This window comes from Dipodomys merriami, unplaced genomic scaffold (assembly GCF_024711535.1).
Source record: "Dipodomys merriami isolate MVZ:Mamm:240054 unplaced genomic scaffold, mDipMer1.0.p SCAF_8, whole genome shotgun sequence".
Lineage (NCBI taxonomy): Eukaryota > Metazoa > Chordata > Mammalia > Rodentia > Heteromyidae > Dipodomys > Dipodomys merriami.
In genome coordinates, this window is record NW_027206401.1 from 927,501 (window position 1) to 951,143 (window position 23,643).

The window sequence follows — 23,643 nt, forward strand, 5'->3', positions numbered from 1 at the left end:
GTGTCCCCCCAGGAGTGTCCCCCCCAGGAGTGTCCCCCCAGGAGTGTCCCCCCAGCAGGAGTGTCCCCCCAGCAGGAGTGTCCCCCCAGCAGGAGTGTCCCCCCCAGCAGGACTTCTGTCTCCCCCAGGCTGCCCTGTGTGTGGTGGGGATTCTCCATGTCACCGCTGTGGTGTGGCTTTTTATCTAGGCTGATTGTGTTTTTGTGACGTAGTCTTGCATTGTGTGGTGTCAGGCCACAGACGACTCACAGGACCGTGATGGACACCAGCCAGCCTCTAGCTTGGCTCGTGCTTAGGCTAGCGTGTCTCTGTGCACACTGCTCCCATTCCCGGGCAACCGTGCCTAGCTACTCAGCTGTATTTCAGGTATGCAGATGCTTCTTGTCTTACACTGGGATTATGTTCAAACAGACCCATGGTAAATTAGAACAACCCTAACTTTAAAATGCATTTAAAATGCAACCTACCCCAAACCATAGCTTAGCCTGGCCTCCCACTGATGTGTTCGGAAGGCTTACAGGAGGCCACAGTTAGGCACAATCATCGAACACAAGCCGTATTTACAACACGACGCTGAGTATCTCACACAGTCACGGAGCACCTGGGCGCCAGGGCATGGCGGATGACGAGCCACCCGTCCTGGGGAGCAGGGTGTGCCCCACGCTGGGACCTGCCGCCACCGCAGGGCTCGGCTCTCCTTACCCAGACTGACGCAGAGGCCACAGTCCCGCTGACCGGTGCCGTGGTGCACTCTCCCTCCTCAGGGACTGTCTGCATCTTAACTTGGAAGAAACTGCCACGCTGATTCCCAAGGTGGCTGCCCCCATTTGTGTTATCCTCGGGCGGGGTGAAAATTCTGCCTGTTCAATGGAAGCTTCTGGCTGACCCTGCCAGCTGGGCCCGTGCCGGTTCACCCGCCCTTGTGGTTGGTGGGCCCCGGTGGCTCCCTCCCACTCGCATTCGCATCGCTCTGGCACATACTGGTGCTGGCACTTGGCGCGTGCTTACTTCCTCTTTCGAGGTCCGAACCACATCCATCCTTGAGCGAGTTGTTCGGTCTTAGTCTTGACTCGGGTGATTTGCTAACGTATTCTGGACAGAAGGCTCTGTGTTAACACATTATGAGATATAAAACAAAGCAACTTAAATTTTTAGGTGAACAGAGAATATTATGCATTTTTAAGTGCACCAGTATTATTTGGGGATATACAGCAAAAAGGAGCCGACGTCTTCCCAAACTGCTCTGAGGAGGGAAGCTCCCGGAACAGGCACCTGACCTCCAGAGGCACAGCCGGGCGTGGTGGGGGGAAGTGGAGACCAGGGGAGAGGACTGGAGAAGGACAGACCGAGCCCGAGATTCTTACCGCCCATGTGTGGGGAGCAAGCCTCAGTTATGCGTCTCCATGTCTTCCTCTGAAGCCTCCCACGGGAGGGTCTTCCAGGAATAATACAGGAAAGCTGGGACGTTCATGGGTCTTAACGTGTCACTACTCACCCAGAGAGACCGAGGTGAGCCTCGGCCACTGGGAAACGCCAGCACCCTGCAGCTGGGCTCTGTCGAGATGCCCAGGGCAGAGAATAGCTCAGTTACAGGAGCCAGGATTTTCCTGAGGCAATCTCACTCAGCAGCTGGGCCTGAGGGCCCAGCTCCAGAAGGATTGTTTGTCATATTCCTAAGGCACCGGTGCTGCACGGCTGTACAAGCTTCTGATAGTGCACACGTACCCAAAGGAAGCAGATCCAATTGTGGGTTTCACTGAAACATGAAAAGGAAGATGGAGCCTGCTTCAGTGGGAGCAGGTCCATTCTGCGTCCTGGGGCTGCTGGATCTCTGTGTGGTGGTGTGCTCACAGGCCTGGGCCCTGGAGTCTCTCTGTCGCATGAGGTCACTCACCGCCCTAAGCATGCAGGGCTCACTACCCAGCCCCAATGTGAACACGAGCTACAGTCGTCCCGTCAGGGAAATAGGAAGCTAGCTACCAGCACAACCATGTTCACTGCAGCATTATTTACCATAGCTAAGACATGGAACCAACCCAGATGACCCTCAGTAGATGAATGGATCAAGAAAATGTGGTATATATACACAGTGGAATTCTATGCCTCCATCAGAAAGAATGACATTGCCCCGTTTGTTAGGAAATGGAAAGACTTGGAAAAAATTATTATATTAAGTGAAGTAAGCCAGGCCCAAAGAAACATGGGTCCCATGGTTTCCCTTATTTGCAATAACTAGTCTATGTCTGAGTCAAGCAGAAAAGGTCAGATAAGTTGATGTTAGAGAAATGAACCCTAAGATATGTATTCAAATGTTTTTTTCTTTCATGCGATTGTTTCTAACACATTTATAAGATGATTTCTTTGTTGCTTTGTATGTCCCTCCCCCCACAGTATAATTGATTTTGGACTTTACAACTTTGGCAGGGGTGGGGGAGAGCATGGGGGGGGATATGGGAAGGGATGGGAAGGGGAAACAAAGGAGGAGGCAACAATGCTTGATAAGAAATGTGCTCATTACCTTGCTCATGTAATTGAAACCCCTCTGTATGGTATTTTCACAATAAAGAAAAACAAGAAAGAAACCCACTTTAGGTGTGACATTCTGAACATGTGAATTACAAAGGGAATCATAAAATGCTACTGTTTCTGTAAGAGGAGAGATCACAGGTCAGTCCTGCATTTAAATTCTCAGACACGTCCTCACACATCCCCTCCCTGCTTCTGTGTTTGCTGCAGCACGCCTGCAAAGCACCCTGGCTTTTCCGAGAAGGCCTTGCACCAGCAAACGATCCTAGCATCACTTGCAGTTGTACCTTGGCTGCATTACATTTATTTTCCTCTCCCAGCTTCTACGGACCTCAGATAACTTTTACAGTTTTAGAGGGTAACATTGCTCACAAAGCCTCCCAGGTTTTCTTTAATCAACATAAGGCGAAGAGCTGGCCAGCAGTACAAAGTAGAACCCAGAAGCTTGTCCTCCAAGGCCTACCATGAGAAACCGCCCAAAGCATACAGACTAGACAACCTTTGGATGTCAGTCTAGCTGAGACATGCTTCCGCGCAATGGACCCTAGAAGCCAATCCCTATAAAATAAGGACAAGACGATGGCAAGCAAACAAGGACTCGTGCTGATTCAGAGACAAACCAGGTTTCCTTTTGACGTTCTGCAGCATTTCTCTGATATTGTAACAAAGGATGACCAGAGGCTGGATCATCTGTCTGAAAAGGAAGAACCTGAGAGATGTGAAAAGCATTACCTGTGAGTCATATTTGATTCAAAGTTTTGGGTCAGTAAGAGATGCCCAGATGTTTTCTACAGCTTTTCAAACCTTTATGGAGCTAGTTTGACTTGTCTGCTTGGTTTGCTCTGCTGTACAATTCCCATGGTTAAACTATCTCAGTTTCTCATGTTTTCCTATTGCATCACAAATGACAAAACTTTCACCTGGAAGAAAGAAAAGTAAGTGAGCCTTTACAACGGCATGATGTTATCCAAGCGACGAAATGCGGGGATTTTTTTCCTTTTTTTTTTTTTTTAGTATGACATGTTTGTTTGTTTGTTTCTAATGACCACCTCTGGATTAACAATCACAGACGCCACAGAAACAGAAGTCTTCTGGATGACCAGAGCGGAGACCTTGAGGAGTTCACTTTCTAGAGCAACAAGAGCACCGCCAACTCCGCTCAGGTCAGCCCTTCAGAGTTCTGGCTACATACCAACCCAACAGCACGAGCTGAACAACGGCCCATCCAAGAGCGACTTTGGAGACTTGGGGAGACAGTTCAGTAAATGAACACTCTAAGTTAACCTGACTCGAGCCCATTTTGGTGGGCAAATCTGGAAGCTTTGCCAACAATGAAGAAAGTCAACCGTTGCTGCAATTCTGCTGAACAGCAATGTCCCAGAGCCAGAAACTCTTCCACACGACCTGCGGCTTCCGAGAATCCGTTCAGAGTGCCCTGCCGTGGGTTCTGCTTGAGCCCACGTTGGGTGGCAGGTCGGGGGTGGCAGGTCAGGGGTGCCTGGGAGGGGATGAGAGGCAAACCCTGCAGGGTTGGATGGACACAGGGATGGTTAAAAGTGCCACTGTGTTGCCGGTGTCGAAGGGATTCTGGGTAGTGGAAGAAAGCTTGTCTTCCCTCGTTAGCTAAAGGCCAGACTCACCAAGGGAGGTGTGGAAGGAAAAGCCTGCCAAACCTTTACTTACCACTAACAGAACTGAGAAGGTGAGACTCGGGAAGCCACGTCAGAAATCAGAAACTCGAAGAAAACGATGAGACAGTCCGGCGTCCACATTCTGAGGGCAATAGAAAGTCCATAGACGCGGTTAAGAAAAGCAGCTGAACAAATAGGAAGCAACAGATACAGAATAATCCCATCTGAAATCTGTAAGAGAAACAAACTCGGCGGCCAGAATTTGAAGCTAGGATTGTTGGAACATATTATTTGAGGCGGTCCATTTTCAACAACAGCAGAAAAATTGCCGTGTATGGTTACAGTGTATGGTTACAGTGTATGGTTACACGAGCGACACGGTGGAGTAGGCCTCTGATCTCTGCCGGGGGAGGCTGGCAGAAGCGCCTCCCAGCCGCCCAGACGGGCGACACGCAAGAATCCACAGCACCTAAAATTACCTGCGAGCTTGAACGGCGCGAGCAGCACGACGTTGCCATTCTGCATACCCTGACACGGATTTATTATTTAGGCCACTCACCTCATTTTGTGTGAGTATTTTATTCACATCTGTAACTACTGACTTCACCATTTCAATGCCATTTTACTCTTTTTACTGGCTCGGCCGTGCATTATATCCAGTTTATTTAATGTTTATTATTTGCAGTTTGATTTGCTTTTCTTCGTGTAATGTCTCATTTCTTATTTACATATAAAATTGGTTAACAGCTGTCTTATCATTTCTTGAGTTAAGTCTTGGGAATCTCTTTAATGTGAAGATTATTTTTCTCCTATATATGTGTCTATTTCCTGAACGTTATTCTTTCTCATCTTGGTCTGGGATTTATTTCTGAAGAATGGCACTAAATAAATATTTAATTCTATTTTTGGATAGCCAGTTTCGTGCTTTGCTGACTTCCGAGTATGATGTAGCCCATCTTTCACATAAAGTGTATGAAAATTGTCTGTATGAAGAGCTATTATTTTTTCTGTTGATTTCTGTTCCAAGATAAAGTAGGCCTCTGAATTATTATCAAAAGCACTAGCCCAGCAGTAAAACTCAAGGACTCCATGTCAAGCTGAAATGTGCCAATATGGCACCTTGCCCTTTGCCCTTTCCTGGTGAGGGGTGTAATTCCTTGGCATATCCACCGTTGTATTTCACTAGCACCGTGGAAGTGAGCAGACACCTTGTCCTCCCGGTTAAGGGAAGAGACACTGAGGCTGCTGGTCCCCCATGGCCGCAGGCCTCAGCCCCTCCAGGAAGTATTTACCCACCGCTTCCATTCTTTGCATTCTTCCGTGTTTTATCCAGGAACGCTGAGCAAGATACTGCTGTGAATAACGGATAAAGAGACCTGCTTCCAGGCCTTTGCACGCAGAATGTGTGCCAATCTCAGCGAGAAGCGTCATGGCGTGGCCGGCAGCGCAGCACCAGGTGCGTGAATCCCTCTCATCCGGCTCCGGCGCGGGCTCGACGGTGGACCAGTGAACTGGCCGAGGGGGGCCTGTGTGTGCCACACTGGGAGTCAGAGCTTCAGCTTTCTCTTCATTTCTGAGGGGCACAGAGCTGGGTTTGCAACAGGCCCTGATGCTGGATGTGGACGCAGGAAGCGGGCCGAGGGAGGAGGGACCAGCACTGTGCCTTGGGGCGTCTGGGCCCACCACAGGAGGGATGGGACACAGAGACAAGGGGGAGCGGGGGAAGGGCAGGCCCCAGGGGAGCCGGGGAGCCCAGCGGGAGGAGGCAGGCCCAGGGAGAAGGGGGCTCTGGGGGCTCGTGGACCCGGGTTGTCACCGCTCTCCTGAGGATGGAGCTATGGGGCGGCTCTGTGTCACTTAAAATCCCAGACAGCCGGAGACCCATGTCCTGGAACACAGCACACACGCCGGCAGTGATGCCCACCACGCCGAGTCCGTTCCCACCTAGAACACGCCTGGGCCGTGCTTTTGAAGACTGCATCACAAAGCACGGGAGCTTCAATGTCTGGCTCCTGTGGCCAGAATCCAGCACCAGGACGCCAGAGTCAGTGAGCAGCTGCCAGGGGAACCCAACCAGACTCGAGTGACCCAGTGACACCGTGCGTCCATTCCCACACCGCCACCAGCTGAGGGCCAGTCCTGGAGAGGGACGTTGCCTGAATCCTGAGGAGGCAGGCCTGCGGACAGAGCAGACCTCTCTCCTTCTCTCTCCTCCCGCCCCCCCTCTCATTTCAGCTGTGAAGTTTGGGTGATGAGATACCACTTTCCACAGACAGCTGTACCTTTACTCCTCGCTTACATGAAGGTCTGTGACGTGGAGGTCTGTGCACGCTGTGGCGTGGAGGACTGTGCATCCTGTGGCGTGGAGGTCTGTGCATCCTGTGACGTGGAGGTCTGTGCACGCTGTGACGTGGAGGTCTGTGCACGCTGTGACGTGGAGGTCTGTGCACGCTGTGGCGTGGAGGTCTGTGCATCCTGTGACGTGGAGGTCTGTGCACGCTGTGACGTGGAGGTCTGTGCACGCTGTGACGTGGAGGTCTGTGCATCCTGTGACGTGGAGGTCTGTGCACGCTGTGACGTGGAGGTCTGTGCACGCTGTGACGTGGAGGTCTGTGCACGCTGTGGCGTGGAGGTCTGTGCACGCTGTGGCGTGGAGGTCTGTGCACGCTGTGACGTGGAGGTCTGTGCATCCTGTGACGTGGAGGTCTGTGCATCCTGTGACGTGGAGGTCTGTGCATCCTGTGACGTGGAGGTCTGTGCACGCTGTGACGTGGAGGTCTGTGCACGCTGTGACGTGGAGGTCTGTGCACGCTGTGACGTGGAGGTCTGTGCATCCTGTGACGTGGAGGTCTGTGCACGCTGTGACGTGGAGGTCTGTGCACGCTGTGACGTGGAGGTCTGTGCACGCTGTGACGTGGAGGTCTGTGCACGCTGTGACGTGGAGGTCTGTGCATCCTGTGACGTGGAGGTCTGTGCATCCTGTGACGTGGAGGTCTGTGCATCCTGTGACGTGGAGGTCTGTGCACGCTGTGACGTGGAGGTCTGTGCACGCTGTGACGTGGAGGTCTGTGCACGCTGTGACGTGGAGGTCTGTGCACGCTGTGACGTGGAGGTCTGTGCATCCTGTGACGTGGAGGTCTGTGCATCCTGTGACGTGGAGGTCTGTGCACGCTGTGACGTGGAGGTCTGTGCATCCTGTGACGTGGAGGTCTGTGCATCCTGTGACGTGGAGGTCTGTGCACGCTGTGACGTGGAGGTCTGTGCATCCTGTGACGTGGAGGTCTGTGCATCCTGTGACGTGGAGGTCTGTGCACGCTGTGACGTGGAGGTCTGTGCACGCTGTGATGTGGAGGTCTGTGCACGCTGTGGCGTGGAGGTCTGTGCATCCTGTGACGTGGAGGTCTGTGCACGCTGTGACGTGGAGGTCTGTGCACGCTGTGACGTGGAGGTCTGTGCATCCTGTGACGTGGAGGTCTGTGCACGCTGTGGCGTGGAGGTCTGTGCACGCTGTGACGTGGAGGTCTGTGCACGCTGTGGCGTGGAGGTCTGTGCATCCTGTGACGTGGAGGTCTGTGCACGCTGTGGCGTGGAGGTCTGTGCACGCTGTGACGTGGAGGTCTGTGCACGCTGTGGCGTGGAGGTCTGTGCATCCTGTGACGTGGAGGTCTGTGCATCCTGTGACGTGGAGGTCTGTGCATCCTGTGACGTGGAGGTCTGTGCACGCTGTGGCGTGGAGGTCTGTGCACGCTGTGACGTGGAGGTCTGTGCACGCTGTGACGTGGAGGTCTGTGCACGCTGTGGCGTGGAGGTCTGTGCACGCTGTGACGTGGAGGTCTGTGCACGCTGTGACGTGGAGGTCTGTGCATGCTGTGACGTGGAGGTCTGTGCATCCTGTGACGTGGAGGTCTGTGCATCCTGTGACGTGGAGGTCTGTGCATCCTGTGACGTGGAGGTCTGTGCACGCTGTGACGTGGAGGTCTGTGCACGCTGTGACGTGGAGGTCTGTGCATCCTGTGACGTGGAGGTCTGTGCACGCTGTGACGTGGAGGTCTGTGCACGCTGTGACGTGGAGGTCTGTGCACGCTGTGACGTGGAGGTCTGTGCACGCTGTGACGTGGAGGTCTGTGCATCCTGTGACGTGGAGGTCTGTGCATCCTGTGACGTGGAGGTCTGTGCATCCTGTGACGTGGAGGTCTGTGCACGCTGTGACGTGGAGGTCTGTGCATCCTGTGACGTGGAGGTCTGTGCATCCTGTGACGTGGAGGTCTGTGCACGCTGTGACGTGGAGGTCTGTGCATGCTGTGACGTGGAGGTCTGTGCATCCTGTGACGTGGAGGTCTGTGCATCCTGTGACGTGGAGGTCTGTGCACGCTGTGGCGTGGAGGTCTGTGCATCCTGTGACGTGGAGGTCTGTGCATCCTGTGACGTGGAGGTCTGTGCATCCTGTGACGTGGAGGTCTGTGCACGCTGTGACGTGGAGGTCTGTGCACGCTGTGACGTGGAGGTCTGTGCATCCTGTGACGTGGAGGTCTGTGCATCCTGTGACGTGGAGGTCTGTGCACGCTGTGGCGTGGAGGTCTGTGCACGCTGTGACGTGGAGGTCTGTGCATCCTGTGACGTGGAGGTCTGTGCACGCTGTGGCGTGGAGGTCTGTGCATCCTGTGACGTGGAGGTCTGTGCACGCTGTGGCGTGGAGGTCTGTGCACGCTGTGACGTGGAGGTCTGTGCACGCTGTGGCGTGGAGGTCTGTGCATCCTGTGACGTGGAGGTCTGTGCATCCTGTGACGTGGAGGTCTGTGCATCCTGTGACGTGGAGGTCTGTGCACGCTGTGACGTGGAGGTCTGTGCACGCTGTGACGTGGAGGTCTGTGCACGCTGTGGCGTGGAGGTCTGTGCACGCTGTGACGTGGAGGTCTGTGCACGCTGTGACGTGGAGGTCTGTGCATCCTGTGACGTGGAGGTCTGTGCATCCTGTGACGTGGAGGTCTGTGCATCCTGTGACGTGGAGGTCTGTGCACGCTGTGACGTGGAGGTCTGTGCACGCTGTGGCGTGGAGGTCTGTGCACGCTGTGACGTGGAGGTCTGTGCACGCTGTGACGTGGAGGTCTGTGCACGCTGTGACGTGGAGGTCTGTGCACGCTGTGACGTGGAGGTCTGTGCATCCTGTGACGTGGAGGTCTGTGCACGCTGTGACGTGGAGGTCTGTGCACGCTGTGACGTGGAGGTCTGTGCATCCTGTGACGTGGAGGTCTGTGCACGCTGTGACGTGGAGGTCTGTGCATCCTGTGACGTGGAGGTCTGTGCACGCTGTGACGTGGAGGTCTGTGCATCCTGTGACGTGGAGGTCTGTGCACGCTGTGACGTGGAGGTCTGTGCACGCTGTGGCGTGGAGGTCTGTGCATGCTGTGACGTGGAGGTCTGTGCATCATGTGACGTGGAGGTCTGTGCATCCTGTGACGTGGAGGTTTGCTCATCATCCTCTGACATGAAGATCTGCTCCTCGGTGCTGGGGAGTGAGAAATCTAAGGGAAGAGTTCCCAGGAGCTGGCGCACAGGTGCCCAGGCCCCAGGGGAGTCTGTGCCCGCCGCAGTGACCACCCTCCCTTCCCGGGGACAGCTCCACCCAGAGCTGCTCCAAACGCATCCCTGTGTTCCTCCCACCCTTCCTTTCTGCCCTCTTCTCTTCCTCTCCCTCCCTCCCTGTCATTCCTTCCTTCATCTATCTATCTATCATCTATCCACCTATCCATCCATTTATCTATCCATCCATCTATGTATCAAGCATCTATCTGATAGATATAGATAAATGGATAGATAGATGCTCATCTATATGTCAATCATGTAGCTAGCTTGCTTGCTGCTTACTTTCTTGTTGGCTCTCTCTCTTTCTCTCTCTTTCCCTCTCTCTTGGGTGCTGAAGGCATGCTAGGCAACCACTCTACAGCTGAGCTAGTTAAGTCCTTTGTTTTGGGAAACAGGGAGCCTATGTAGGCAAGATTGGCTTGGCACTCACTATCCAAGTTCCACAGTTGGCACATGGACAATGGTGTGTGAAGGTACTTTGACTGGGGCTGAACTGATGTGAGGTTAGGCCCTCCCGCCCACGGGGTGTGTGTGTGTGTGTGTGTGTGTGTGTGTGTGTGCTGTGCTTCTGACACCCCTGGTGTATGTGTGTGTGTGTGTGTGTGTGTGTGTGTTGTGTGTGTTGTGTGTGCTGTGCTTCTGACACCCCTGGTGTGTGTGTGTGTATGTGTGTGTGTGTGTGTTGTGTGTGGTGTGTGTGCTGTGCTTCTGACACCCCTGGTGTGTGTGTGTGTGTGTGTGTGTGTGTGTGTGTTGTGTGTGGTGTGTGTGCTGTGCTTCTGACACCCCTGGTGTGTGTGTGTGTGTGTGTGTGTGTGTGTTGTGTGTGTTGTGTGTGTTGTGTGTGTTGTGTGTGCTGTGTGTGCTGTGCTTCTGACACCCCTGGGTTGGAACACCCTGGTGAGGGGCTGGGTTCCATTGCACCCCTTACCCAGGACAGCAGGTCGGGGCTGTCTGAGGTGGTGGGCCTGCGGGAGGCTGGGCTCCTGCCAGCGCCCTGATGGGAAGTTCACGCTCAGGACGAGGCACAGGCCCGGAGGTACCTTCATGAGTTTCTCAGAGGGTTGGGACTGAGCAGGTAACATTCACGGCGGTTGACAGAGGCTTCTGAAATTGAATGTTTGTGGTTTCAGCCAGACGAGCGGAGCTGGACAGCCTAAGAAGCAGAAGCACCCAGCGGCCTCCAGCTCCCGCCACAGTGCGCTCTTGTGTGGGAAGCTGGCGGCTCCCCGCCCGGCGGCTGCAGACAAGGCCGCCTCTGTCCACGCCCCGCAGGCCGCCACGGCCCTCGCCCAGACACGGCTGTGCAAATAATCACACGCGAACTGAGGCGTTTATGTGTCCCATGAATGTTTCAGAGGCCACACTGACGCTTGTGAGAACAGTAATGCTGGAGGCACGTTTAATGGATATCAACAGCTAGTAATACAAGATTAATATGTTACGTGATTGTGGCTCGCATATTTCATAAGGAAAATCTCTTTATGTGGAGCCTTTGTACCGATTTTACATTTCTTGTTGGCGTAGTTAGCTATTTGTACCACAAGGTTTCAATACAATATTTCCCTGCGTGTGTACTGCGCTCCAATCAAAACAACCTTCGAAGATGCCTGCTTCCTCATCTAAAACAACCTCAACAGAATTCATTGCTCTATTTTCACGTGTGTATAAATTACTTAGACAACATTCACACCAATCTTTCTTTCTCTCTCTCCTTCTCTCTTTCTTTCTTTCTTCCTTCCTTTCTTTCTTTCTTTCTTTCTTTCTTTTTTCCTTCCTTCCTTCCTTCCTCTCTTTCTTTCTCTCTTGCTTTCTTTCTTTCTTTCTCTCTTGCTTTCTTTCTTTCTTTCTTTCTTTCTTTCTTTCTTTCTTTCTTTCTTTCTTTCTTTCTTTCTTTCTTTCTTTCGGGGGGGGTGCCAGTCTTGAACACTATTGCTGAGCTTTTTTCTACCACTTGAATCACAGCTCCACTTCTGGCTTTTGGGTGGTTAATTGGTGATGAGACTTTCCTTTCCAGGCTGGTTTTGAACCATGATCTACAGATCTGTTTTCTGAGCCATTAGGACTATAGGTGTGAGCCACCAAGGCCCAGCTCTGGAGTTCATTTTAAAGGACTAGGACTAGATTCTACACATGACAGAGATCAGGTGGCATTTCCCTCTCTTAGTATGATTTATTTTAGGATGGTCCCTGCTTCCTTCAATCTCCCAGCAAATGACATAACCTCACGCTTTATAGTTGACTTGAACCGCTATCATGTTTTCTTCGTCAGCTGACGGGCCCCCGCCGTTTGGCTGTTGTGACTAGTGCTGCTCTGAACACGGCTGGCTGGCATTTCTGTGGGTATGTGCCAGTGGAGCAGCATCAGGTGGTAGTTGAGGCCTTAGCTTTCTGTGGCTCTTCCACACTGATTTCCAGAATGCTCTCTAGTTTCTCTCCCACCAACAGTATGCAAGGCGAGCCTTTGTCTTCCTGTGGCAGCATGGTGGCTGGGGCTGGTGTCCTGGCGCACATTTGCTGCATAGCTGAGAGCATTAAACATTTCTTCGTGGGTCTGATAGCCATTTGTACTTCTTTGGAAACCATTGCATTGGTTTGCCGATTTATTAGTTGAATTTGTTTTGGGAGCCATTTATATCGATGAGCCAAGAGAATAGAGGAGCACTCTTGGATAGAGACATGAGCAAGAGGCACGGATTCAGCCAGTCACAGTACTTCGCAAAGGACAGGGTTCTTCCCCGGTCCATGCAGAGTGACCAGGAGGCACTGGCCGGGGGGGGGGCTGTGTCCCCTCCCCAGTACATCTGGGGCCGGTCACCAAGGACTGCACGCACAGCCGGAAGTGTCGAGTCCAAAACAACTGTTCAGGTGAGCCGGTGCTGGCAGGGGTGCGTGGGGAGGGCTGCCGCCTGCCCTCCCGGCCCAGGGTCCCTTCCTCAGGTCGCAGGTTTGCAGCAGCACCATGCCAGCTCCTTCCCCAGGGGCTGCTGTCCTTCACGGATGTGTGTGCTCCACGCAAATCCTTCGGGGTTTTGTTTAGAAGACATGCTGGTGTTCACGTGTGCTCTCCAGCTCGTCTGTCTGTCCTCAGCCTCCCCGTGCTGTAAGCAGTCAGCCGAGCAGGCGGGCTGTGTGTGGCGGAGACGCCGCTGAACAAGTGTTGGGCCAGGCTGAGGTCCGGCTCGGGCGGAGACAGCCTGCGGCACGGGAAGTCCAGGGGTCAGAGAGGAGACCCCCTGTCACCAGCCCCCCCCCCCGTCCCTCTCCAGTGCTTCTGGTCACTGTATAACTAGCTCTGCTTGTCTTTTCCAGCAGCGTTGATTCTTCTGAAGCAGCATTTTCCACTCTCGGCTGGCTCATAATGAGGCTTAACGAGAGATTTAGTGATATGAATGTATCTGTGAGATCTTTGTCCACATGTTTGAAAATGCCTTTCATGAAAGTCCTAATTAACTTCCTAAGTGAACATTTATTGATGAATTTCCATGGTGAGGCAGAGAAGAGTAGCTCTTGAGTTCCATAGAAATCCTGAGCCATAGCGTTGTGCTAGGAAAAAAATGTGCTTTTCCTGAGGTCCTGTCCGCACCGCAAGCCAAAGCTGTCGTCAGACTGCCGTGGGAGCGTGCTGCGCCTGGCCGGCCTTTCTCTGCCCCGCGACACGGCCTCTGCCTGTGCCAGCCTGGCTGGAGGAAACAGGCTCAGCCTGTGCATCCCTTCGTCATTTACTCATCTCGGATGTCGATAAGGAGTCGATTTTGTTTCTTCCTCAAAGGGTGGATAAAAAGTGATCTCTGGAAGAACTGAAGTCCTCAGGAATCAGCACTGTTCCTAAAGCATTTCGCTTTTTGTCTCTTCTCCAAGGAGAATTTTATATAAACTCTAAACCTATCTCAAAAATTATCTACAAATAAAGCTGAAGTGGAAAATTGAGTCATTTGGTCTATTATATATTCCAAAACACTTCCAATGGAGGGGTGAGGCGCGGCGCACTTGTTTGCGTAATTATCTCCATCTGTCACGGTCCAGGGGGCGCCCCCCTCCCCCCGGCCCGTGGGGGAAGGGATGCCCTTCTTTTCTGTAATCCCCAGCAGCGCTGGACGGGCTGGGCGGGGCCGGCTCACTGCCTGGCGATCAGGGTGATCGCGTGGCTGCTTTATCTGGCTCCTGCCTCAGGTCTTGGCCTCCAGCCTGTAGCCCTTCTAGGGTGTTCTGCGTGTCCCCGCAATTTCTGTGTCCTGTACCCCGCACCCGCAGACCCCTGGGCCCATTGCCGGCGGCACGCACTACTCAAGCACACTACCGAAGACGTCTGTCAGTATCTTGGCATTTGACCAGAAAGTGAGACGAGGAAGGAAAAAAAGGCCCAACCCATGCGTGTCCCATACCTTGACTGAAAATGGAGGAAAGGGAGAAGAGCCAGCATACACGCCAGGGCTAAGTGGTGGTGAACATGCCGGGCTTCTGAGCACAGCTGGGCCGCGGGAGGCGGGGCGGGGCTCCCCCGGGGGCGGGGCGGGGCTCCCCCGGGGGCGGGGCGGGGCTGGAGGCGGGGCGGGGCTCCCCCGGGGGCGGGGCGGGGCTCCCCCGGGGGCGGGGCGGGGCTCCCCGGGGGCGGGGCGGGGCGGGGCTCCCCGGAGGCGGGGCGGGGCTCCCCGGGGGCGGGGCGGGGCTGGAGGCGGGGCGGGGCGGGGCGGGGCTCCCCGGGGGCGGGGCGGGGCTCCCCCGGGGGCGGGGCGGGGCGGGGCTCCCCGGGGGCGGGGCGGGGCTCCCCGGAGGCGGGGCGGGGCTCCCCCGGAGGCGGGGCGGGGCGGGGCTCCCCGGGGGCGGGGCGGGGCTCCCCGGGGGCGGGGCGGGGCTGGAGGCGGGGCGGGGCTGGAGGCGGGGCGGGGCTCCCCCGGGGGCGGGGCGGGGCGGGGCTCCCCCGGGGGCGGGGCGGGGCTCCCCCGGAGGCGGGGCGGGGCTCCCCCGGAGGCGGGGCGGGGCTCCCCGGAGGCGGGGCGGGGCTCCCCCGGAGGCGGGGCGGGGCTCCCCGGAGGCGGGGCGGGGCTCCCCGGAGGCGGGGCGGGGCTCCCCCGGAGGCGGGGCAGGGCTCCCCGGAGGCGGGGCGGGGCTCCCCCGGGGGCGGGGCGGGGCTCCCCGGGGGCGGGGCGGGGCTCCCCGGAGGCGGGGCGGGGCTCCCCGCAGGGGCTGGAAGCCCTGTGAGATCGGCCACAGGCCTCCTGGGTCCAACTCACACAGGCGAGCTTTCCATGGTCCCCAGAGCCCCAGGGTGGCAACGCAGCGCTCAGTCCCCCGACAAGCCTGGCTTTGTGTAGGAAGCTGGGTAGGCAATCTTCAGACCACCAGGAAGTCCTCCCAGCATCTGGCTGCCCAGCAATGGAGACCCTGGTCAGCAAACAGAGACCCCAGTCAACCAACGGAGACCCCTGTCAGTGAACGGAGACCCCTGTCAGTGAACAGAGACCCCAGTCAACCAACGAAGACCCCTGTCAGTGAACAGAGACCCCAGTCAGGTGAATGGAGACCTGGTCAGTGAATGGAGACCCTGGTCAGTGAAGGGAGACCTGGTCAGTGAAGGGAGACCTGGTCAGTGAAGGGAGACCTGGTCAGTGATGGAGACCTGGTCAGTGAAGGGAGACCTGGTCAGTGATGGAGACCTGGTCAGTGATGGAGACCTGGTCAGTGAAGGGAGACCTGGTCAGTGAAGGGAGACCCGGTCAGTGAATGGAGACCCGGTCAGTGAAGGGAGACCCGGTCAGTGAAGGGAGACCCGGTCAGTGATGGAGACCTGGTCAGTGATGGAGACCTGGTCAGTGAAGGGAGACCTGGTCAGTGAAGGGAGACCCGGTCAGTGATGGAGACCCGGTCAGTGAAGGGAGACCCGGTCAGTGAAGGGAGACCCGGTCAGTGAAGGGAGACCCGGTCAGTGATGGAGACCTGGTCAGTGATGGAGACCTGGTCAGTGAAGGGAGACCCGGTCAGTGAAGGGAGACCTGGTCAGTGATGGAGACCCGGTCAGTGAAGGGAGACCTGGTCAGTGAAGGGAGACCTGGTCAGTGATGGAGACCCGGTCAGTGAAGGGAGACCCGGTCAGTGAAGGGAGACCCGGTCAGTGAAGGGAGACCTGGTCAGTGATGGAGACCTGGTCAGTGATGGAGACCTGGTCAGTGAAGGGAGACCTGGTCAGTGATGGAGACCCGGTCAGTGAAGGGAGACCCGGTCAGTGAAGGGAGACCTGGTCAGTGATGGAGACCTGGTCAGTGAAGGAAGCTGTGGGAGGCACTAGTCAGCCTGGCCCAGCCCTTGGAAATCATGAGATACCTTGACTAAAACCAGGTGTGTGTCTGACGCCTTACACAGGATGCTCAAAGAGAGCGTTCCCTGACCAACATGTTAAGAAGCGGCATCTGACACTCTCTAGGGCAGGTGGGCTGTCCCCTGAGATCCCCCACCCCGCTGTCCCCTGAGATCCCCCACCCCACTGTCCCCTGAGATCTCCCACCCCGCTGTCCCCTGAGATCCCCCACCCCGCTGTCCCCTGAGATCCCCCACCCCGCTGTCCCCTGAGATCTCCCACCCCGCTGTCCCCTGAGATCCCCCACCCCGCTGTCCCCTGAGATCCCCCACCCCGCTGTCCCCTGAGATCCCTGCCTCCAGAAGCTGTCCCCCCTTCCCCGCCTCCAGAAGCTGCCCCCCCGCCCTCCTTCCCTCCAGAAGCTGCCCCCCTCCCCGCCTTCAGAAGCTGCCCCCCACCCTCCCTCCCTCCAGAAGCTGCCCCCCCGCCCTCCCTCCCTCCAGAAGCTGCCCCCCGCCCTCCCTCCCTCCAGAAGCTGCCCCCCTGCCCTCCCTCCAGAAGCTGCCCCCCCACCCTCCCCGCCTTCAGAAGCTGCCCCCCACCCTCCCTCCCTCCAGAAGCTGCCCTCCCGCCCTCCCTGCCCCCAGAAGCTGCCCCCCACCCTCCCTGCCCCCAGAAGCTGCCCCCCCACCCTCCCTCTCTCCAGAAGCTGACCCCCCTGCCCTCCCTCCCTCCAGAAGCTGCCCCCCACCCTCCCCGCCTTCAGAAGCTGCCCCCCCACCCTCCCTCCCTCCAGAAGCTGCCCCCCCACCCTCCCTCCCTCCAGAAGCTGCCCCCCCACCCTCCCTCCCTCCAGAAGCTGCCCCCCTGCCCTTCCCGCCTTCAGAAGCTGCCCCCCACCCTCCCTCCCTCCAGAAGCTGCCCCCCCGCCCTCCCTCCCTCCAGAAGCTGCCCCCCTGCCCCCCTCCCTCCAGAAGCTGCCCCCCTCCAGAAGCTGCCCCCTGCCCTCCCTCCAGAAGCTGCCCCCCTCCAGAAGCTGCCCCCCCACCCTCCCTCCAGAAGCTGCCCCCCTCCAGAAGCTGCCCCCCACCCTCCCTCCCTCCAGAAGCTGCCCCCCTCCGCTCTCCCTGCCTCCAGAAGCTGCCTCCCCCCTCCTTAGCTCTCCAGGCCTCCAGAAGCCAGCCACGGGTCTAACGGTTGGTATATGTTGTTTTACAGCCTGTCATTATTTACATACTTAAGACTGTTTGATTCCTAAACCACAGCCCAAATATTTCCTTTTAACATCTCTGTAAGTATCAAGACAGTCCACAGACGTTCAGTGTGCTCGTCCTGAACACAGCTGCATTGAAAAATACCTGCCCTGCATTTCAGAAAAACACTCCTAAATCATTTCCTGAAGTCCAGCCGTCAGAGCATCAGATAGAAAACATTTTCTGAAGAAACGGCCCTTGTTAAATGGCTTTAAAAATATGCGGCCTTCACTAGGTATTTAGAAATTGCTCCTGTGGTAGAAGATGTTGAGCTCTTCCAAAACCCAGGCCGGGTAAGATGATTAATTACCCCTTGCGGACTCCTCCGATCAGGGCAGATCCTGCCAGGGTAAACATAGCTGAAGCCCAGAAATCCCTGGCTCCGTCCAGGGGATGGAGAACAAATGTCCCAGGACGTCTATGCTGAGGCTGTGGGCAGAGCTGCAGGGGCGGGCGGCCCGGAGCGGCCGGTGCCCAGGCCTGTGCTGCCTGCCCCTCAGCCTCCCCAGAAGCAAGCCAGCCCAGGCAGAGCGTCGGGAGGCCTGGCTGCGGGAGGCACGCGGGGTCACCGCGCCCGTGTGCCCCGGGCAGCAGCAGGTGGCTCGGCCGTGGGCACAGGCCGTGGGCACAGGCCATGGGCACAGGCCGTGGGCACAGGCCACGCGGGGTTTGGTCATCGTGCCGGGTTGGCCGCCTGCTGGTCCACACAGACTGACTTGGCTGCTGAGACCATCACCTGAACCCTCAGCCCAGCTGCAGCTTGACTGCTTTGTGCTTTGCCGGGTTGAAACCAGCTCTCTGGGGTGAAGGCGTGCTCTTGTTTTTCCTGCTCTTTACCACATTCAATTTTCTGGGAAGGGTTCATAAACTAAGACTACATGTGATACTAACAGAACTTTAATCCTTTAATGGTACTTTCTGAAGTCCTCTCATTGGCTTTGCTTTGTCCCTGGCCTGTGCAGGTTCCAACTCTGAGTCTGGGCCTCACGCTTACCAAGGCAATGAATAAAAACGTCTTAATTGGGACCGCTTTGGTAGCAAAATGTTTTTCAAGTTCCCATAATTTAAGCCAAGTCATGATTTTAAGAAGTTTTTGTGATAGGTACATTTTATATGATGAAAGTCCAGTTCATCAGTAAGTACCTTCATGACTGTCACAATGGGTGACACTTGGCTGGGACGGACAGGAGGTGTCCGTGGCAGCGAGCTCTGTGTCCATCACTGTCACGGCTCAAGCTCACAGCCTGCCCTGCCGTGCCCCGGGTCCTGGCGGCTGCCGCCCTGACCGTTGGAGCGTCCCCCTAGAGTGGAGGGAGTCTGCTCCTGGGAGCATTTTCCTGCCTCCTTTGGTCAGCCCGAAGGCTTTGGACTTCTTAGGAAGAAACTGTAACCTTGAGCTATGAGGCTCTGAGGCCAGATCTGCAAGGTAGCCTTCTAATTAGCACTCTTGAGTGAAAAAATCCATTATCGTAGAATGTCTAGATTCTAATCCCATAAAGTTCCAAAGTGCTTCTTAGCCCTAGTTCAGGTGAGAGAGCAGATGATGAAGGGTGAGGGGAAGGAAGAGGAGGTGGGTGGGTAGACGGGTGGGTGGAGGGATAGCCAGGTGGACAGGTCGATGAGCGGGTAGGGGATGAACAGGGGCACATGAATGGGAAGATAGATGTTTGGTAAGTGGGTGAGTAGAGGCAAGCATGGAAGGTTCAGACACAATCCTCTCCCACTCATCCACCACTCACGCCTTTGCCAGTGCGAGCTGCCGCTGGCATTGAAGCCGGGGATGGATGGAAACAGACCCAAGGTGGGTACAAGTATTATTAATGTGCATTGAAAACCTGTCATTAAATAGTCAATCGAATGGGTTGTTAGCGGAAACATCTATAGATTGAAAGGCTGGGGAATCCTGCAGAGAAGGTAAAATCTAAGCCAAGCCCTAAAACTTAAAACACTGTTAGTTATATATTACTGCGCAACAAGTCATCCCGGAATGTAGTCCCTAAAAAAGGGTTACCTGGCTGTGTGCGGCCAGGAGTGCAGGCCGGGCGGGGCCGTCGGGCCGTCTCCCCTGAGGCTTGCACGGAAAAGCCAGGTCCCTGATCCACAGAAAGCCTCTGTGGGAGAAGCTTGTCCCCTGGCAGGCTTGAGGGTCTATGTGGGTTTCTGAGCCCCAGTGTCCCCCAGGGCAGATCCTCAGAAGGACTTGGTTCCTTGGGGTGGGCAGAGCTTGAGAGAGCGAGCCTGGGCTCTGGGTCTCTGCAGCCATCAGACACCAGGCTCTGGTCCGGTCAGGAAGACCAGCAGGCATGCGCCGCGGCCCCGGAGCCACGCGGAAGGTTCGGCCCCCCGCCTCCCCCCTGGAGGACCTGCCTTCCAGAAGTCCTAGTGCGTGCTGGACTCTGGCTTATGGGCGGCTTGAAGGGCCACGGAGCAAAGCCATGCTGTGGCTGTAGGAGCAGGGAGGAGAAGTCAACCTTCCAAACAGGGACACAGGGCTACTGCCAGAGCCTTCCCCACGGCCCCGCTGCTGCCAGAGCCTTCCCCACGACCCCGCTGCTCCCCGCGTCCTCCCCCCACGACCCCGCTGCTCCCCACGTCCTCCCCCACGACCCCGCTGCTCCCCGCGTCCTCCCCCCATGACCCCGCTGCTCCCCGCATCCTCCCCCCATGACCCCGCTGCTCCCCGCGTCCTCCCCCCATGACCCCGCTGCTGCCCGCGTCTTCGCTGCTCTTTAGACGCCTGCTGCCGAGGCACCTCAGGACGGTGCAGGGAATAGAGCGGGTGTTTATTTAGCACCTGAATTCTTCACTAGCTCATGACTGCATTTTTGGAGAATCATATAAAAGAGCTGCCTTCTTTGCCCGCGCCTGAGCAGAAGTGCGGTCTGTTCAGCCGCACTGTTTCTTTCCTTTGGTGTAACATTCAAAAGGTGGCGTCCTGCCGCTGTGGCCACACAAGTGTGTATCTCACCCTTAGTGTTGCTTTCATCATACATCCATTTGGTCCCAGTAAGTTTACACAAGACAAAGATGCTGCAAAACCTTCCACATGTATCCAACCCAGAGAGGCCCACAGCCCTGTACACCTGAAGCACGCGTCCAAGTCCAAGCCTCGACACTCACCACGGACAAAGCGTGGTGCGGGTGCACAAGGGAATATGACTCAGCCATCTTGTCATTTGCAGCAAAATGGATGACAACAGGGGGGCGTTACATCAAGTGAGGTTAAAACACACAGGCAGAACACACTGCGTGTCTTCTCACAGAGGATGAACTGTGCTCTCCTGACTGTGTGATTACGAGAGGCCGGAAGGCGGTGGTAGCTGGAGGGAGGAGGTCCGCGCAGCAGGGGCTGGGTTTCCGGTTACCTTGACCACTGCTGGCGCCTCTTTCTGACGCTGCAGTGCCCTGGGGGGGTGTCGGCAGTCAGGGAGCCTCCCGCAGTTCTGCCTCTGCAGGACAGCGGCCAGGGCTGGCCACCGGCCCGCCCAGCATGGTTCTGCTTCCCAGGGACCCCTCTTCCCCTCCCTCCCCCACAGTGACCCCTTCCTCCAGCTGCTCAGCACCAGCCCCCTGGCGACTCCGAGCCGGGCCCAGGGGCTCTGGGCTCCTCCTCTGCCTGGCATTCTAGTGCTAGTCACGGGTCTCTGCTCCGAACACCCTGAGCCCTGGCCATGTGTTTCTTGGAGCGCTCGAAGCGTGCAGGGCAGGGTCTGGGCTCTCGTCCCTCGGCCCGCCAGCCCACGGCTTTCCTGTGCCACCCCTGAGCACACTGGAAGTGCTCCAGTGCTCTGCTTTGCCCGCAGGATCGACTCCAGTCTTGGCCCAGCTCTCAGCACCCATCCCAATGACCTTGGCGCCTCCCCCGCCTAGCCCGGCAGCATGTCAGACCTAGCCCGAGATGCAGAGCAGCCCCAGGGAAGTGCTCACCCAGGCGGGGCTGTGGGCCAGGTGAGCAAGCGTTGACCACAAGCCCAGACAGGGCCCAGAGAAGCCCAGGACCACCCGGCAGGTGAGAGTCGGGGAGGGGGCGTGGGACCGCAGGCCGCCTGGCCCTGGCTGGCTGTGCAGTGTCTGGCCCTGGGAGGGCCCTGTCTGCTCTTCCTTCTTATCTGACATAATTACTTCATGTGTGGAAATCACGCCTTCTGCTCACCTCCAGCCAATGTCTCCGCACCATGCACCAGACTGTGTGGATGAGGGGGCTGTGCGGACGGGACTTGTGACGCAGCCCTGTGTGGTTACCTCGCCGCTCAGAACAGACTCCAGCCACCAAACGCAGAATCTACAGCACCCGACTCACCGTGAGCCTGCAGAGCAGCAGAGTCCTCACCACTGTTCACAGTAGTGTGCAGAGCACCACAGACTCCTCACCACTGTTCACAACAGTGTGCAGAGCACCACAGACTCCTCACCACTGTTCACAGCAGTGTGCAGAGCACCAGAGTCCTCACCACTGTTCACAACAGTGTGCAGAGCACCACAGACTCCTCACCACTGTTCACAGCAGTGTGCAGAGCACCACAGACTCCTCACCACTGTTCACAGCAGTGTGCAGAGCACCAGAGTCCTCACCACTGTTCACAGTAGTGTGCAGAGCACCACAGACTCCTCACCACTGTTCACAGCAGTGTGCAGAGCACCAGAGTCCTCACCACTGTTCACAGTAGTGTGCAGAGCACCAGAGTCCTCACCACTGTTCACAACAGTGTGCAGAGCACCACAGACTCCTCACCACTGTTCACAACAGTGTGCAGAGCACCACAGACTCCTCACCACTGTTCACAACAGTGTGCAGAGCACCACAGAGTCCTCACCACTGTTCACAGTAGTGTGCAGAGCACCACAGACTCCTCACCACTGTTCACAGTAGTGTGCAGAGCACCACAGACTCCTCACCACTGTTCACAGTAGTGTGCAGAGCACCACAGACTCCCTACCACTGTTCACAGTAGCCAAGTTATGGAACAGCCCAGATGCCGTGGTGAGTTCATGATGGAATTGTACACAGCCACTAGAAAGAATAAAATAATGTTGTTTGCAGGGAAATGGATGGACCCAGAGCGATTTGTGTTAAGTGTGGCAAGCCAAGCTCAGAAACACAAATGGCGCAGGTTTTCCCTCACACAGGGATGTGTGATCTAAAATACAACTGGCCATGATACCTTACACAGGACTCCCTGCATTTCCATCAAAACAGTGATTCTCAAGCAGACAGGGTCCTTGGCTGATGCGATTCCTGTGTCATCCTGCACAATGCTCTGCTGTGTTACAGGCGGTACGTGGGTCAGGGGTCATGATTCTGCTCATGATCACATCCAAGCCATGATACGTGGCCCACAGACACACAGGAACTGCGTGGGAAATCACCCCTAGGAAAATCAAATGCTGCACCCTCGGTGAGTCTTCTAGAAGTAAACATGTGTCCAATCTTAGACAAAGCAGACAACATGGTATGGATTTCATAGTCCTTTGGTTTGGAGGTGGTTATTCTCATCATTTGCAAGGGGTAATTGGAGACAGGACCACGGCTTCGTCACGTATCAGTAATATGATCGCTGGCAGGAGAGAGCAGACCATGTCCTTACGCCAGCCACACTAGAAGCGGAGATCAGGGGAACCATGATTTGAGGTCAGCCGGGCAAGAATTTATCAAGATTGCATCCCAACAAAAACTGATCTCTCACTCTAGCTACACCGAGGTATAAATAGGAGGATCACAGGCAGGGTGAGTCAGACACCCAGAAGCTGCTGTCGGTGCCCCCCGCGGAGGACGGCCCTCAGGATACCAGTGTGCGTGAAGTGTGCCCACCGGCTGGTCTCCGCGTGACTGCGTCCCGCAGCGTCGGCAGCGTGGCTGCACGCAGGGCTCTGGGGCGCAGCTTTGCCTCTCTTACTTTCAGAACTTGGAGCACAATGGACAGTCAGCCGGGATTCTCCTCTGAGGCACTGGCATGGCAGACGTAGGGCTCATCTCCCAGCGACCCCAGGACCCAGGTTCTTCCTGGGGGAGGAACAAATAATGCCAAACAGGATGACAGAGAGAACAGGTCAGAGCAGACGTGTTCACAGAACCTAGGCCTGAACACATCTCACGCCTGCTGTCTGAGGACACACTTCACCGTGAACACGGGAGGAGCGGGAAGGCGGTACAGAGCGGCCCACGGCCCTCACCTGCAGGCGGCAGCCCGGCGCAGAGCGGGAAAGGAGGTCCCGAGGAACTGAGAAGCTACATCCGGCAAAACTAACTTCCCACACAGACGGTGAGGTAACAAAACCACTCACAGACGGTTTGAAAATGGAGAGAATTATCCACAGCAAAATGGCTTGATGAGAAAGGTCACAGTCCGAGTCAAGG